An 18,151-nucleotide genomic window follows, 5' to 3' on the forward strand; every position below is an offset into this window, starting at 1 on the left:
AGAGAACATCGATATGTCTCTCCACCATTATCCCAAAGAAGAAACCTTTCAGAAACTCAAGGGTACTAAAGGGATTTCTTCCTTTTAAATTAACCAGGGTCCTACACAAAATTAACAGGGTAGTAACATGATGGTCTCTGCCTGATTCCCCCTCCCCCCACCCAATTTCTTTTCTTAATTTGTTGGTATTCATCCTTTCATATATAGTCCATCTTGCATTTTGCCTTTTGAAAAACAAGAATCCTTAATCTTCATCCAAAGCAGCAAAAAGTTTCTTTCCAAACACAGTAAATTGAATATTATTATTATTATTATATTATTATTAAGTACATACCTCTAGAATGGAGGCCACCTGAGCAGAGTACTTCAAGCTGTGATATCTTGTGCAAGAGTGTCCAATTCCTCTACCTCCACCTATTGATTAAATGAAACCAAAATCTAATCATGATGTCTTCCACATTAAGTTTTTAGGGAGTGTCACTACACGACAAGCCCTATAGGGTTTTTTAGTACACTTCCTTTCACAAGTTTTGTTTCTTATCTCCTTCTATGTCATATGTCATACTTATGTTAAAATAGAACAAAAATCAATAAATGAAATGAAATAAATGAAATTAGTTACCTTTTTTTTTAATTCGAGTAAAAGTTTTGTTTTTGTTGTTGTTGATATCAAAACAAAAGGAGTTTAACCCCTGGTCGACCTGGCGAGAGGTCCTACGGGGGATAATAAGTTTGTTTTTATAGAATAGACATTTTCTTTTTTTTCTTGGAGAGGTTGTTTATGTTCAGTCAGGGAATTGCTGGTAAATGAAGTCTTATATATTTACATAGGACAGGATAGCCATAATCATACCCGAGGTCAGAGTCGAAGAGTCAATTAGGGAGGGATTTCTAAAGGAGAGGAATTTTTTAAGTACTGAGAATTGTGGAGACGGAGTGGTTTCTATTGTTGGGTAGGGAGTGGTTGTGTTTTCTATTGTTTGGTAACAATATAATCTGTATATATAAGTATACTTGGGCCTAGACCCATTTTGGAAAGGATTTTTTTAATGGAATGAGACTTTAAGTAGTAACAATTGTGAATACAGAAAGAGTTTGATTTTTGGGTAGTGAGTTGTTGCGACTTTGTATTTCAGGGGGAGGTCTTCAATCAAAGGGTCGTTCTCGAGGTTGTTTTTGTATAACTTGGTGTTGAATTCTTCAAGTCGGTTGAAAGTAGATTTTGTGTTTCCTGCACGGAGAACGTACAAAGTAGCAATATAGGTAGGGATTTTGAGTGCGAGTCGATAAGCTGTGGTGTGGATTCTGTTTAAAATTTGTTTATTGGGATTAGAGATGGTAAGCAGGGAGATTCTCCCGTAACTGAGAATCGGTTTTACTTTGGGTTTATAGATTTGAATAATTGTTTTCGGAGGGAAGTTATATTTGTGTGAGAGGATTTGAATGGATTTAAGTTGGAACCAGCAGCGTCCTGCAGTTCTGTTACAATGTGGAATTAAACGATAATTTGCTATCAAAAGTGGTACCGAGGAAGGTTGCATTAGGAGTAGCAGTGATTGAAGGTGTTGAAAAGATTAACTTTGGAAATATGGTTATGGTATTTTGAGTTTATTATGGAGAAATTGGCTAGGTTAGATTTTGAGGGATATATTTTTGTTCTCCACATCGAGCACCAATTTTCGAGATGTGTAATTGCTCTTTTAATATTTAGTTCCGTCATATAGATATTTTTACTGGTGCTCCAAATGGCTATGTCGTCAGTGTACTGACTATAGTTGCATTCAGATAGAGGGGGGATGTTCAAATCATTAACAAATAGGGTGCAGGGGAGGGGGCTGAGAACAGCGCCCTGTGGAGTACCTGCACCAAGTGGAATAGGTTTTGATTGTTAGTTTTTGTAGCATATTTTGGCATTGCGCTCACTAAAGAAAGAGGAAAGAAGTCTGGTGTAATTGGAGGGGAGATTAAAGTTAAGTAGTTAAATTCTTATGCCGTTGTGCCAAGTCATGAGTCCCTGAGCAATTGGCACATTTTGGGTTTTCTTTTGGTTTGGGACAGTCTTTAACTCTGTGGTTTTCGCCACATCTGAGACATCTGGTTTGATTTTTGCAAGTATGGTGGGTGTGTCCAAAAAGTTGACATTTGAAACATTGAGTGATTTGGGGGGGTTCGTGGTATTCTTCTGTTTTGTGTTTAGAGTATCCTAAGTAGAAACCTTGTTTGATTAGGGATTGTTGAGGCTCTTGTTCTTCAAACGTCATTTTTACTTTCCAAGTTGTATTGTTTGTGGCATGACTAATGAGTCTTTTAGTTTGTATTGGGGTGTATTCTTGGTCTTTGAGTTCTTGTTCAATATCTTTGATTTGAATTTCAGGGTTTATGCCACAGGCTACTACGGAGAAGTTTCTTTGTCATACTTTTTGGGGGATTCTTGGTTTGGGGTTGCCTAGTTTAGTCTTTTGAGTCCATGGTTTCAGAAGGATATTTGCAAATTTAGGGTCATGGGGGTGATTAGGATGTCGTTACTACGAAGACGGTTTATATTTGAGATCATGGCATTTGGTTTTTCTTCATTGATTAGTTTAGCAAGTGTTTATTGGGTTTTTTGATATTTCTGGTAAGATTCCTGATACAATGATTGTTTGAGCGGACTTTTTGGTGGTTGGTTTGTAGTAAGGAGATGGGTTTATTTCAACGTAGATTGGACGTTGTATTTTTCTGCTATTTTTGTACAGGGACCCAGTCATTAATGTCTATGTCAAAATCAGAGAGGTTTAGGTTTTCGACTAGGGGGGCGGTTATAGGTGGGTAAGGGGTTGTCATATTGGCAAAACAGCCCCTCCCTACGGGTTTTAAATGGCTTCTATACAATGAAATTGATCATAAACTTCACTTACCAGAAAGAATTAGTCTCCAGCCTAAGACGGCGGACGGAAAGAATAGGAACTCCTTTTGAAGAGACAAACTATGAATCGAAAGTGTACTCGGCAGCGTTGTGTTGGTATCCAAGGACGCATACGTTTTGTAAATGGCGAGTAAGTCATAGAGTAAAGGATGATGGGGTGGCGCTATGTCAAAAAGCTAACTGTTGACCAACATAATCCACAGAACCCTTAGGTAAGGAGAGGAATGCAAAAGAAATTAGCCAGATTTCTTCAAAGTAAGTCTCGTACATTTAGCACAAAACATTAAACACTAATTAGCAACTAATTCCAACAAATTTTGGGCTGTGATTGAAACTTTACTGGTGGAAACATAATTAAATATATATTACATTTTTATGAACCTTTCTTTCTTATGACTAACCTTGACTGTATATTGCAGCTTTCCAGCTTAGCTGTTGTTTTTCCATCAAATCAGCTCATCTTTGAGTTTTCTGATCTTGACAACAATCAACTGTCTTTTTAATTTACCACAACCCAGACCATACTAATTGGCAACTCTTTCCAACAATCTAAGGCAACAATCATCAATTTAAGACAACCAAATTACTAATTACAAAATGATTCCAACAAACTAAGGCACCGGGTCTCATTAATTTAGCACAAAACAGACCACACTAGTTAGCAAATCATATCAATAAACTAAGGCAAAACTTAAAAATATAATACAAACACACCACACTAACTACCAACAAATTATCACAGTACTCCTCTACAATTTAGCCCAACAGACCACACTAATTAGCTACTCATTCCACCAAACTAAGGCTCTTTAATTTATCACGAAACAGACCACACCAACGTACCGACTGGTTCCAACAGGCTAAGGCACCGTGTCTCCTACATTTAGAAATGATCTTGACAAGCAACTGTTGAGAGGACAAGACTGATGTTCATGATACTGGCTTACACTGATGTTTCCCTTGAAACTTAATTTTTCTCCAATTTCTGTTAAATCACCTCCAGATAACACTTCCAGATATCTCTGTAGAGGACAAGCTTGAAGGATCTTCTCGTATTTGGTGGAGTTGAGATCTTTACCAAACAGAACGTTTCCTCTCACAGTATCATTTTGGATCCAAGCTTGTTGAGCAACATAGGCCACAGATCTCTGATGAAAGGAGAGGAATACAAAACAAATTAGTCACTTTTCTTCAAAGTAACAGCAAAAGCAAAAAAGTCAGACCCTGTTAACAACCAAACTATCAACCGTGAGACAAAACATTTATACTCTTCTAGAGGGGCAATTTGTGAAAGAAATGGAATTTTATGGTCAGATCAAAGTTATTGGACACTGGTTTGAACAACTCTAAAAAAACACCTCACTAAATACCAACTCCGCCCTTACCCAACACGAATAACTATTAAGTATTCGCTAAGTATTCGCTAAGTATTCGAATAGCTATATAGTTGGTATTTCAAAAATTTAAGCATTCAGACTTTAGAATAACTAATCGAATACTTAAAATAACTATTCCAATAGGTATTCGAATACTTCTTTCCTTCGAATGCTTAGAGAATGCTAAATATAGCTATTCCAATAAGTATTCGAACACCTATTTCATTGAATGTCTATTCGAATACTTATTTCCTTTTGTAAGATGGTCAGCTCTTACATAACATTTTGTTTTGTACCATAGTTTTACATTTGTACAGTATATTTGTATGTTGTCTTGTGGATTAAAACCTCTACACTTCTACCTCTTCTAGGTTGCTAGGCAACTATCTTGTTCTTCCTGGAAATTAGCTCTCACAGGAAATGGGGTCTGTGTGTGTATATTTTAGTAACAAAGGGAGTTTTGTGAGGGGTATAAGGAGTTAGGCAGTTGGCTATAATTATCTGAGCAAGGCAGTTGCAAAAGAAGAGAAAGTTTAATTTTAATGGCTGGATAGTTTGTTTTAAACCTTAATTTACATAGTTCAAGTTACTGTAGTCCTTATCATTTTTTTTATGGAAGTTGTGATATTCAACTGACAGTCTGGGACACTATTTTATTATAAAGGATATTATTTTACAATAAAGTATATTCCGGGACACCATTTCTTATAAAGGACATTATTTTACTACAGAGGATATTGACATAATTTTACTGAAGGATACTCTGCGACACCATTGCTTATAAATTGAAGGATAATACTTTTTTGGGATCGGACATTCATAATACCATTTATTGTGTTCAACTATTTCTGATGTTGTGGAATATCCGATGTCGTGGAAGATATATGATGTTGTAGAATATCTGATGTCACCAGCAGGCCAACTCACCAGAACAGACTTTTAAATTAAGTGTATTTACTTTAACATTTGGGTGTGACCTCACGACTGTAAGTTATTTTATTTAATTCTTTGACTGGGCCCAGATCAGCTGAATATTGTTTGTTATTCATAATTATAATTTCTTTTGATCCAATCCGGTTGAGTTTTCCAGTTTTGATGTATCTGCTCTGTGTTTGGTCTTCCCACCAAACCCAGAGTTCTCTGATCAAGAACAAACATTTATTTTCAGTGGCTAACACCCTTACACTTTGAACAGCGCAAAAATATTTGAAATATACCGCGGAGGATTTAAAAGCTGAAGCGTTTCCAAAATTTCATCGATCATATTCATAAGACCTACTGTTTCAGTATTCTGTGCTTAATACTCCATTTCAAATAGATATTTATTCCTTGTGAATGTTATACAACTTTTAATAGCAGATTTAATCAAGAAGCTAGGACAACAAGCTGGCCAAATTCCTAACTCTCCTTACTTGGAACTAATTAGCATACAAGTATTCAATAAGTATTCAAGTAAGTATTCAGAAACCTGTTAAGCCTTCATAACAAAACTGATTAGCATATAAGTATTCGAATACTAGCGAATAAGTATTCGAATAACTATAAGTATTCGTCAGAGCCGAATTATTTAAATGAGCGAATACTTATATGTAAATGAGCTAAGTATTCAAATAGCTATTCCAAAAGCTACTCGAATACCTATTCGAATAGCTATTCGAAGAGCTATTCGAATACCTATTCGAATACCTAACAGGTATTCGAATACTTAACTCATTTACATAATTCGGCTCTGACGAAGGCTTATAGTTATTCGTATTAGTATTCGAATACTTATTTTGTACTGTGTGTTATATGGTAGATTTTCTGAATACTAAGGAAATCTTTGAATACTTATCGAATACTTATCGAATATATTCGTGTTAGGTAAGGGCGTCCATCGAACTAGGTACAATGTCTTATTAATTTTAGACAACCAAAATACTTATTACAAATTCATTCCAACAAACTAAGGCAACAGGTTTTCATTAATTTAGCACAAAACAGACCACACTAATTAGCAACTCATATCCATAAACTAAGGCAGAACTTATCAATTTAATACAAACACACCACACCAATAACCGACTGGTTCCAATAGGCTAAGGCTGAGGTCTTATACATTTAGCACAAAAATGTCTCCTACATTTCTAATTAAAAACTAATACCAATAAACTAAGGCACCATGTCTCAATAATTTAGCACAAAAACAGACTACATTAATTAGCATCTCATGCCAATAAACTAAGAAACCAATTAGCTTCATTTTGATGTTGTCATGGTTGCTTGGAATGAGTGGAATGTGTCACTCTGTACAAACTATATCATAGAACTTGTTCAGCCTTTCTGTAAGAATAGTAGTTTAGCACCAAAAAAAAACAACATCAAATACCGACTGGTTCCAACAGGCTAAGGCACCATGTCTCGTACACTTAGCACAAAAACAGACAACACCAAATACCAACTGGTTCCAACAGGCTAAGGCACCGTGTCTCATACAATTAGCACAAAAACTGACCACACCAAATACCAACTGGTTCCAACAGGCTAAGGCACCGTGTCTCATACAATTAGCACAAAAACACACCACACCAATTACCTTTTACAATAGGCTAAGGCACTGTGTCTCGTACAGTTACTGTAGCACAAAAACAGACCACACCAAATACCAACTGGTTCCAACAGGTTAAGGCACCGTGTCTCCTACATTTAGAAATGATCTTGACAACAATCAACTGTTGAGAGGACAAGACTGATGTTCATGATACTGGCTTACACTGATGTTTTCCTTGAATCTTACTTTTTCTCCAATTTCTGTTAAATCACCTCCAGATAACACTTCCAGATCTCTCTGTAGAGGACAGGCTTGAAGGATCTTCTCGTATTTGGTGGAGATTATGATCTTTCAACCACTTGTTCTTAACCTGATCCAGCTTCATTACAGACATCCAAGACTCACAATTTTCCTTCAATTTTCTTCATCTTCTTCTTTCACCTGAGACAGTATTGCAAAAGATAAGAAGATTTCATATATTGGAAAGCAGATAGACATTGCAACTAGACTCATTTTTATACACTCCCTCCCTTCCTCCCCTCCCTCCCCCTGACTACCTAAACAACCCTGACTGCTGCCTCATTGATATAACTATGTATAAACAAATGTATATGATTGTGGTTTAATGGCAGAAATAAACGAAACAAATACCAGAGCTTAAATATTTCTGTGTTACTATAGTAAACTGCATACCCAAACGGAAGCATTACAGAATCTTCAAGGTCTCAGACCTCCAGCAGGATGTTACAGTCACAGTTCATGGAGTCTCCTTGTGAATCAGTGTGGCCAATGCAATGCTGTAAAGACAAATATCAAAGCAATATGTACAGTATATATATATACCTTTGGTGTGAAATAAATTTTAGTATTTTTTTTAAAGCAGATAATCTTCCAGTTTGCGTCTGCAGATACCTTTTTGATGAATGTTTACAAACATGAATAAACTGTACCTCTTTGTTACTAAGTGCCTGTTTATTTTAATACCTGCAATATGACTCTTTAATGAACCTTACTAGACATTGCTATCAAACCGATGGAGTACTTCGTTAAATGCCAAAACTTCCTTTGATGTATATTGTTCACTATAATGGTCAAGCTGATTGAAAGGAATGAATTCAACACAATTTGAGAACATTTCATCAGCCAAACAATTTGGAGAGCATGTACTAGTTTAAACAAACTTAGCAAGCACATTCATGAGGAACTGGAACATTGAAAAATGTCTGAAATAAACATCATTCTTGAAACGAGAAACTTGACAAGTGAAATAAGGAACGACACTTAAGCTACAACATGTACACTTATCAAAGATGAAAACTGGCTTTTCAGCCAATACACAAGTACCAACAACATATTAGTATATTCATGGTAAACCCTCATGTGCTTCCATGACTTCTAGCACCTGTGTAATAATATTCTATATCAACAAGGACAGAGATACTACATCTTGTACTTATCTCTCAATACTCTTAATATGTGTTTACCATGAGTTGTGTTCCTCACAACTTTCAATCAATGTTTTCATAATAAAAACCAAATTAAAGACAATTACTCAACAATGAGAGGTTGACTTAGCAAAGTTTGAATTCGGTTTAATAATAATCAAAGTTTTAGTGAAACAGTTCTGCAGACCATAAAATCATGCCTTAGGCATCAAAAGAAGGCTATGATCTGATAAAGATATGCCGAGAGTTGGACCAATACTGCTAAGCCTAGCTTCAGGTCAAAATTATGCTAGTTGATTAAATTAATACATGTATATCAATTTTGTTGCCTATGCTAGGTAACATCAGCTTTCATGGAGAATTTTCTCCATACTTGAACCATCACTAACATCAATTAGACCACAGAGCTAGGCCTAATTGCTTGAGAATTTCACTTTACAAAGTACCGTTGCTTGTATAAGAAGCCTTGGATAGGCTAGTTCGTCCTCATCTCTATCTAGCCTTCGCTTTGGTAGGCTAGCCTAGGTTTCCCATTTTCATTTGGTGGTAGGCCTAGCCTAGCCTGGGGCCATTTGTACCCTCCCCTAACAACGTTATTTTCCTCCCACTTAAAAGTTGAGTAACTTACCTCCACTACATCATAGGGGAGTCAAGTACGTTTTCACTGGAAACTAACATTTCCAGGGGAGTTAAATAAGGTTTTTCATGGGAGGCATATTGGCTAGGCTATGTGGAAAGAATAGATGTTGTAAGTGGAATAACTGTAAGAAAAGATTTAAAGGGAGAAAGGTAAAGTTAAGGGTGAAAAATAACATGGTTAAGGAAACTAACATACTATTTTCAAGGGAGGAGACTGTTGTTCTGTAGGCTCTGACTGCATATTCTTGTAGAGTAAGCTAAAGAAAGTTGTGATAGTATGAAAATAGAAAATGTGACCAGGTATCTTCCTTGTGTAACTGTTCAGTGATTGGAAGATAAAAAATGTTTGTGAATAGGCCGGATTGTTTGCATAGGATTGTATGCGAACATGGGGTAATTTACATGCGTGGTAATTGGTTGTTTGCTTGTATGGCATTCATTGTGGGAATGAAATAACATAGACAATTTAGCCTATAGGTATGCCCTCCTTGGTTCTTCTCCTTGTTTTCCTATTTACCAGTTTCTTCAATTACTACAAGTACAAGTGTCTCTTTGAAATATGTTCCTTTCTTTCGCCAAACTCTCCTAAATCACAAGACACATTTACTATACGTACAGTTGCTTCACTATACCTAAATTAATTCTTTCCACAGCCAAGCCGTCTTTCTTTCCTCCCCTGAAAAACGTTGGTTTCAACCCCTAAAAATAATTTCAGGGAGGAAACTATTGTTTTTATTCTTGAAAGTTGGAGAAGAAACCAACGGCCTTGCCTGTCATGATGGAAAACAAAAAAAAGGAAAGAGGGAGAGCTTTCATCCTAAGCTAATTTGTCCGGCTGCGAGTTAGTTTCTTGAGGATGTGTTACTGTTAGTGTTAAGTGCTAGATGGCATAGCCTAGGCTATGGTAGGCTACTCTGGTAGGAATTTAAAGACATTTAGGCCTAGGCTAATTCAGTTAGGCCTAGCCTAACTGTACTAGCCTTAACCAGAAAGTAATTAGGCCCAACCAGCTAGGTCTAGTATTTTGTCGGAAGATATAAAGTGACTTACTTTACTTACGTTAATTGTCTAGTGTACAGTATATCATATTAGGCCTAGATTAGCATTCCAACTAGTATAGACGCCAGTGCCTACGTGAGCTAGCCTATCGTTAGGCCTAAGCGATACTATTATATGATAGGCTAGCGTAATTTCTCACGCTCGCTGACTCAAACAATGTGAAGTACTAACGTGCTCCACAAAACTAATACACAACCTTCGAGCTGGCGAATATATCTGCCATTCACATTCTTTGGCAGTTACCCCCCATACAGAATAGGCTACAAATTACAATTACGTATGAATTGTTAGCCAACGGCTGCCAGGAAGCGAACTGCACTGCTCGTGTAACCTTTCGTGAGCTTTATATACAGATCATAATTCGCGCTCCGTTGCTTAACCTTTGACCACGACCGTGTGCGTCTATGGCAAGCCATGTGGGACAAACACCGCATAATATATCAACGTATTAATTGAAAAAAAAAAAATAAACTAGCAATGACATGCTAGATGCATATCCATTTGAAATCATTACATTTACAACGAAACAATTCAAATGGTCTCATAACATAGGCCTAAGGTCATTAAACATGTTGGTCAAGATAATTTATTGAGTTCGCTGCGAATCTCGTCAGAAAAGTTGATTTAATATCCAATATATTATTACCCGAATGGGTTGGTCCTGCATTAGGCCTAGGCGGGACAGTAGGCCTACTGTCATGATCAACCCCAGGGGGGGGGGGCGAGGGTGTAGGTCTGGCGTATCCATGGGACAGACATTCTAAAGATAATAATTTACACTTTTTGAGGGGGACTCTTGGGGCGAATCTTCACAAAAATGTCAGCCTAAAATTGTTTAGCTAGCTGCATGAACATTTTCAGATACAACAAATTTTGGCAAAAACTGCTTGAATTTTGTGATAAAATGTCACATTTGAGATGTTTTAGATAAATTGTCTGAATTTTTAACCCATTCTCCAATATAAATGAAGGTATTAAATGAAATTCACTGTTTCTGTGATCCATGTTGAGGTTTTGTTCTTTAAGTACAGTCTTACCTTTTTGTGCAGAGTTCTAGAGCATCTGTTCCTTATGCATGTCTTGAAGTAGAGGTTGGGTAAAAAAGAGGTTTGCTAAATTTTAATAGAATCAATAGTTATATCTACTTCAGTTGCTGTAACTGTATCTTAGGTGCCCCCCCCCCCTCCCTCTGCCAGGTTTCATCTAGGATGAACCACTGGTGCTGTGATCGAGTGGATAAAGGCAATGGCATTTGAAGTAATGAGGTTTGGCAATCAGGAGGTTCTATGTAAGGTGGGTTTATCATCCAAGAGCAGTCTACAGTTTTCCCATCTGAAATGGGTTTCTAAATTTTATATAAAATGTTGAATTGGAAGCCACCCGTAGTGTAAGTTGTGATCCATACGCCTGTGCGGGCTTCTCCCACATTTGTGTTTGGTTAAGCTTTGTAAAAATAACTGCTCATTATTATTATTACAAGGGCGGTGTAACCCCATTCTTATCTTTGGAGTGAGGGGAGTGGGTATCTGCACTTGTTGGATGTGTAGTGCAATTGGACGCCAAGATTAAGAAACAGAAAACCACATTTACATAATGTTACAGCTCTGATATAAATTTTAGCTTTATAAGAAACTCAAAGGACAGCCATTTATTTTACCACTCCGTGGAAGCTGGAATCCTTTTTATTTATCAACAGCATACATACACACCATAATTGAATGATAATTAAACAGTAACATAAAAGATAAAAGTACTAAAACTGAAAACATGATAAGAAAATGACATCCCTTGATGAAAGTACAGTGAACTGGAGCCTCTGGAGAGAGATGTATACTAATACAAGCCTTTTAATTAGGTTGTGATATTGTGTGTTCAATCACATCTATAATAATCAACAATGTGGGTAATCATTAATAAGTACTCATTTGAGTGTGAAAATAAAGCCTACAGGTTGTTAAATAATTCATTGTTAACAGTTAGATCATATAGCAAACAGAACAAGTAGCTACAAAGGAACGTACTTCCTTCATAAAATATCGCCCCAAGTGTCTTGCAGCATATATTATGTAACTTAATTATACTCAACTATCAGAGTGAACAACAGAGTAAACAACTCTACAGTAAAGGCCACCAAATTTGAATACTGTACTATCTTCTAAATGAATGAAAACAGTTAAAAAGATAGTTCATACTGTTCCAGTCTTTGATACACTGTGTATGAAACCGGTGGGGATTATAAAGGTAGGTCTTACATGCTTCACCATGATGTAAGAAATATAAGGGTAATAAAAGGAATATCATACCATCAAAGAATATATAACATTAACTCAAAGGTCACTGTACATCTTGTCCTTTGATGTTAAAGTCTCACTATGCATTCCATCTGGACGGTCTGAATCATAATGTTTTGGAGGTTTCTATTCTCGCTCGTTCTCTGAGATTCGGCCAAAATATTTGGCAAACAATGCACCTACAAGATTGTCTGCTTATTAACTACACAATGGTACCAAAAAAGGGTTAGGGAACAGTTTGTTCGTGTTTATAATGGAAGGCATAATGGGGCTTTATACCTAAATATCACATGAAAGTAAGTACAAACAATGAAGGATATTCATCAGAACACAACTACGAGGCAAGTTATAAAACCAACCAATTTACTCAGTTTTGAAATGTAAGTAAAAATGGAGGAGCTGTGTGCTATTCATGACCAACATTTTTGTTTGTGTTTACGTCATATGAAAAACTCAAAATACCCATATCCCAATGGATTTAAAGAAAAACTTGAAACCATAGAAAATAAGTTGACAGTCGGGTCAAGTAGCTACTGGATAGTTCCCTAAAAACACTTTAATGAGTTTTACTTCAGCACGGTCGAAATGGGTGCAATTAGTCCGTAAATATATGATGCTTGGCATGGCAAAACATGGATGGGACAGATATTGAGACTTTCATATTTAGAGAGGACAGAAACAAGCAAACAAGCAGAGACTTAAAGTTGAATCCAGATGTCCTTTTATCACTGAATGGAGAATCGGTTGAGAGAGCATTTCAGAGACGAAGCCTGAATTGAAAGCTAAAAGATCAATCAATTTTGTGAAGTAGCATTTAACGTACTACACTTTTTATTCAATTCTAATTACCACCAGGTGAAGGCAATATTATGCAATATTTCTGTACGAAACCCTTGGTGTATTTCTCCCCCTCCAACCCACGCCCACATGGCTAATTAGCCTGATCACCTCTGTCCCTTCTGCTATATGAAAAGTAAAGACATCTTAATCCTCTCTTACATTTGATCTTTCTGTGGTTTTAAGAATTGTGCATATTTTAAATATTCAGGGTGGCATTTAACCCCCCACTTCCCCACACCCATCACCACCAAGAAAAATGAAAATGGATGAAGTAAACAGGTGAGAGAGAACTTCAGTTGCTACTGATGTTTGTTCTAATAATGTCCTCATAGATAATACGGAAACCTCAAGTCTGCAATATAAATCCACCGTGACAAAATGATGATATTTCGGTTGCTTTTATTCCCAAGATGCGCTATTGTTCTTGTTTTGTTATTAAATTTATTTCCTATTCCTGTTGGCCTGGTTACATACCGTCACAAGAATCCGACAGTGGCGCATCCTGGTCGACCGAGTGGGGAAGGAAAACCAAAACTTGCAACAACATCAACAACAACGACAGAGTAAATACAGACTTGTGACACGTTGTGACAAGTTGTGACAATGTCACAGCAAAATCACATCATTGTAGCAAATGCCCAAAAAGATGGCTGAATTAAGAAAGAAAACAGTTTCTCCTTTCTCCCCTCGTTTTGGTCGAGGCAACATCCCAGTTTGGAGAGAAAGTCAAGCAATTTTTGGGGATCTAGTTTAAGGAGATTGAAGAAAGACAGGGTTTAAAGGTGACATGCACTACTGTAATTTGACTAAAAGTGGAGCTATATTCATGCAGGCAATTTAGATTAAAGGAGCACTTTTTTCCCCATTTTTTTGGTTTTAAACTGTTTGTTAGCCAAACACTAAAGCTAGAAACAGTAAAAACATGGTAAAGACTAACGCTAACAGCTAATATGGACATAGTCGGAGGTTAAAACTTCCTCTTTGTGTAATTTCTATCATTTGAACATCAATTATGTTCGTATTTGATATGGAATACATGGTTTGGTTTTTTTATTGAGATTTTTCAAGCTGAATGCTACTTTAACTGAACAATAAACATAGTCTTTCACTATGGATGAGCTCAATGCAGTTCTCAAAGCTACAAAGGCAGGCAAAGCGCCAGGTCTTGACGAAATACCGCTAGAATTCTGGAAAATTGATGAGTTCAAAGTTTTTCTCTTGACTCTGTGTAACTTCATACTAGACTCAGCCCAAAAACCAATTGAATTCACAAGGAGTGCCATAGTTCCCTTACCTAAGAAGGGTAACCTTAGCCTGACCACCAACTACAGGGGAATAAGCCTGACACCAATGGCAGCTAAGTTATACAATAAACTCATACTGAACAGATGCAGAAGCCCTGTCGAGGAAAAGCTTAGATGGAACCAAAATGGATTTAGAAAGGGTAGGAGTACTGCTGGACACATCCTAGCATTGAGGCGCATATTAGAGGAAGCAGACATTCACAATCTCCCCCTCATGGCAACCTTCGTTGACTTTCTCAAGGCATTCGACTCGATTCATAGAGGAAAAATGTTCAAAATACTCAGGGCATATGGAATACCGGAAAAAATGGTCGGTGCCATCCAAGTTATGTACAAAAACACCGAAGCCATCGTTCTCTCACCCGACGGCGACACTGATCCTTTCCAAATCAAAGCAGGAGTTCTACAGGGCGATACTCTGGCCCCGTTTTTATTCATTATCGTACTTGACTACATAATGAGGAAATCAACCATAAATGCAGAGCAACTAGGCTTCACACTCAACCAAAGAAGAAGCTCAAGATATCCAAAAGTAGTCCTTTGTGATCTAGATTTTGCAGATGATATTGTCCTATGTAGCGATGACCAGCACAACGGTCAAGAGCTACTGCAAAAGGTTGAAAAGCATGCTAGAAGTGTGGGCCTTAGACTTAATGAGTCAAAAACTGAATATCTCACAGTCAACATCAAAACCCAGGACAAAATCGACATCAAAATAAGTAGTGGAACAAAACTAAATGAAGTCGACAACTACAAGTACCTTGGTTCCCTTGTGAGAGATAGTAAAAGTGAAATCAACAAAATAATTGGCATGGCATGGTCTGCTTGTAATAAAATGGACACTGTGTGGAAATCTGGCCTCAACAGAAAGACCAAACTAGACATTTTTAAATCAACTGTACAGTCTGTCATCATGTATGGCTCCGATACATGGACAGTTACGAGGGAATTGGAAGCAAAACTAGATGGGTGCTACACAAGACTTTTACGGAAATGTTTAAATGTACATTGGAGTCAACATATGACAAATACTGAACTGTATGGCAACGAACCAAAACTATCCTGTAAGATACAACAACGCCGTCTCAAACTAGCAGGGCACTTATACAGGAACACCAAGTAACCAGTCTCTCAACTTATCATGTGGACACCAAAACATGAAAGGAGAAACAGGGGAAAACATAAGCTCAGCTATATAGATGTAGTTGCTAGAGACATCGGGGTGCTTCAAACTGATCTTCCTAACTTGATGAGGGACAGAAATAAATGGGCAAATCTCAACATAATTCCGACTTCTGTCGACTAGAGAGAGAGCTAGAGAAACATAGAGTCTGGCAGGATCAGAACCGATGTTTTCAGAAAATCTGGCAAATCTAAAATAATATTCTTTGAGAATCTCCTGGGTATTAATTCTCTAAACTATAGTTTCATTATGAAATTATCTTCTTGTATTTTTCTTCTTTCTGATGTTCAGCAAAGATACACACATTACCATAAAAACATTTTTTCATGCAAAAAAAGGTGAAAGTGAAGCTTACGAAAACAATATCACTTCAAAAATAATTTCAAAACAAAACACTCAATTGAAAAGTAAACAAAAGCTGCAGGCAAGTCTTTCAAACATGTGAGTCTAGTCAAACCAATCTGAAAACAACTGCAATTTGGGGGGTGGGGATAGGTGGGGGGTAGAGGTTGGGTAGAACAGCACTGATCAAACCGAGTTCACCAACAAAAGTAAAGCAAAGCATTGATTTATGACTCACATAAAAGGTGACATGATTTCTACACTTAAAACCAATCACTTTGTGTAATCATTAATGAAGAATATCAAAACAAGTCATAACTGAAAGATATTTGTTTCCGAGTAAGCTGGCTTTAGTAAGTTGAGATTGATCAATTAATTCGATCTTATCAATGGAAGTTTGTTCAACCTATTGATTTTAACATGAAGTGCAACTCCAGTGGCATGTCCAAGTACTGTACTAGCTTCAGTGTCAATTTACCCACACATTTTACAGGGTGGAGTGGGGTGGGGGGGAGGAGGGGGAGTGGCTAATATCTCAACTTTTCCCCGTAGCTCATGCACTTTCTTGTGGTACATTCACTGATATTACTTACATAGAACCTAACGGAAGGAATGTCGAGACCATCCATCATTTTCACCTCACTTTAATAAGTACACATGAATCGTATCCTAATGAATGTCACACCAGGCACATTGATAAAACAAAATTGCCCCCCCTCCCTTTTATTTTCTCTCTTTCTATTACTTAGTGCTTGTTTTGGATTAATGATGAAGATTTTTACAATTTTTCTAAGCAAGGATACTTAAGTTTTTGGCAGCCCATTGGTAGGTGCGGTCAAGATAATGCTTAATCAAATAACATAAAAATAATTGTTGGGATTGGGGGATAGGCCAGCCAAGCTATTACCTAACTACAGACAGAAAAAAAAGACTTTCTATTCTTAAGTAAACTGGTACCTTGATCAAACTTTACCATATTATTAGATCTTGATCAATGTTTACAATCTTACTAGAGGGTCATAGGGCTGATACAGGTGGTTTACTCTCGAACCAGTGTGAAAGCTTAAATGAAACAGGACACTGTTGTGCTGGTATGAGACGCGTTAGAACACAACAGGTGGCGAGGGTGCTTTATTCTGTCCTTGTCTACAGTAGCATACCCGTACAACTGCTGTGTAACCCTACACCAACTTATTACGGTCTTGTCCATGAAACAAAAAGCCTTATCAGCTGACATACTACCGAACTTAGTCGGTATACTTTATACTAGTATGTAAATCATAAACAATCTATAAACAGAAATAGGTGGGTGGCTCTGCTCTTCATAATCTAAAACAAGAGATATCCTTTAAGAATGTGGACTTAATAGATAAATGCAGAGAGGGTGGGGAGAAGAATGGAAGGTAGAGGGGGCCAGAGACAAGGAAAATTCCAACGCACCTGTGTTCTGCAAGCATCTCCATAAGTTATACCTGCCAGAACTTCAGAGATGGGTCCAGGGTGCGTCTTATCCCCAAAACGCTCTTGCCTAATCTGAAATTCAAAGAGTAGACAACATCCTCGTTGGTAACATTATAACACTTCTATTCATAGTCTCTCTGCCATTAAGGATGAGGAATTAAAAATTCATGCCTTTTGCCACCGCGGTCCTGGCACCAGCTGCAAGGAGCATGTGGCATGAGTGCTAAATGCCTCGTTCTGTTGGATGCAGGTGTGACCTCAATTTTTCATTTCTGGGTAATATGGTTACGGAAACTTCACCGGCAGACACTCTTTGGGACATCTATCAAAGATGTCAGAATGACAGAACATATAACATAGCACTAAGAAGACGCATAACATAACACAAAGAGGACATTGAATAGTGATACTAAGGAGGAGAGATTTAAGAATGTTTAAAGTTCTCACAGCAAATTTTTTGAGGCTTGCTAAGGGTCTGCTGTGTGTAAAATGATCCTGGGTGGGAAGGGGTCGGGGGCGTGAGGAAATATACACCCATCCGCTTCAACCTACCATAAAAATACAAAAGTAGTAAATAGCACAACTTAAAAAACTTTCTTGGGTGAACCCTCCCTACATGTGGAAATGGCTCCCTAAATGGGTAGTCCGCTCCCTACAAGGGGAGAACCCTACCTACGTGGGGAGTCCGCTTCAACGAATCCAGGGCAACACCCACTGATACACTTTTACATTATCTTTTTTTTTTACCACTTTTTCTATAACATACCAGATACATC

At 37.3% G+C, this 18,151-nt stretch overlaps 1 protein-coding gene across 35 annotated transcripts in view; it reads right to left on the reverse strand.

Annotated features, from left to right (window-relative positions):
* The window catches only part of LOC139967736 (gamma-adducin-like), a 58,444-nt gene that overhangs the window by 10,935 nt on the left and 29,358 nt on the right, over positions 1-18,151 (reverse strand). For 21 of the 35 annotated variants that reach the window (XR_011793113.1, XR_011793112.1, XR_011793125.1 and 18 more), the window contains 6 exons: positions 10,151-17,447; positions 7,505-9,017; positions 7,058-7,252; positions 3,903-4,053; positions 2,898-3,112; positions 335-414 (listed from right to left, as the gene is read on the reverse strand). The gene's annotated coding sequence lies outside the window, so the exon portion shown is untranslated. Of the gene's footprint in view, positions 1-334; positions 415-2,897; positions 3,113-3,852; positions 4,054-7,057; positions 7,253-7,504; positions 9,018-10,125; positions 17,448-18,151 lie in introns of those variants that run through there. The other 14 variants (XM_071971786.1, XM_071971787.1, XM_071971785.1 and 11 more) reach the window with 11 other exon arrangements.

The sequence above is a fragment of the Apostichopus japonicus genome, chromosome 5 (assembly GCF_037975245.1).
Source record: "Apostichopus japonicus isolate 1M-3 chromosome 5, ASM3797524v1, whole genome shotgun sequence".
In the NCBI taxonomy this organism is placed as follows: domain Eukaryota; kingdom Metazoa; phylum Echinodermata; class Holothuroidea; order Aspidochirotida; family Stichopodidae; genus Apostichopus; species Apostichopus japonicus.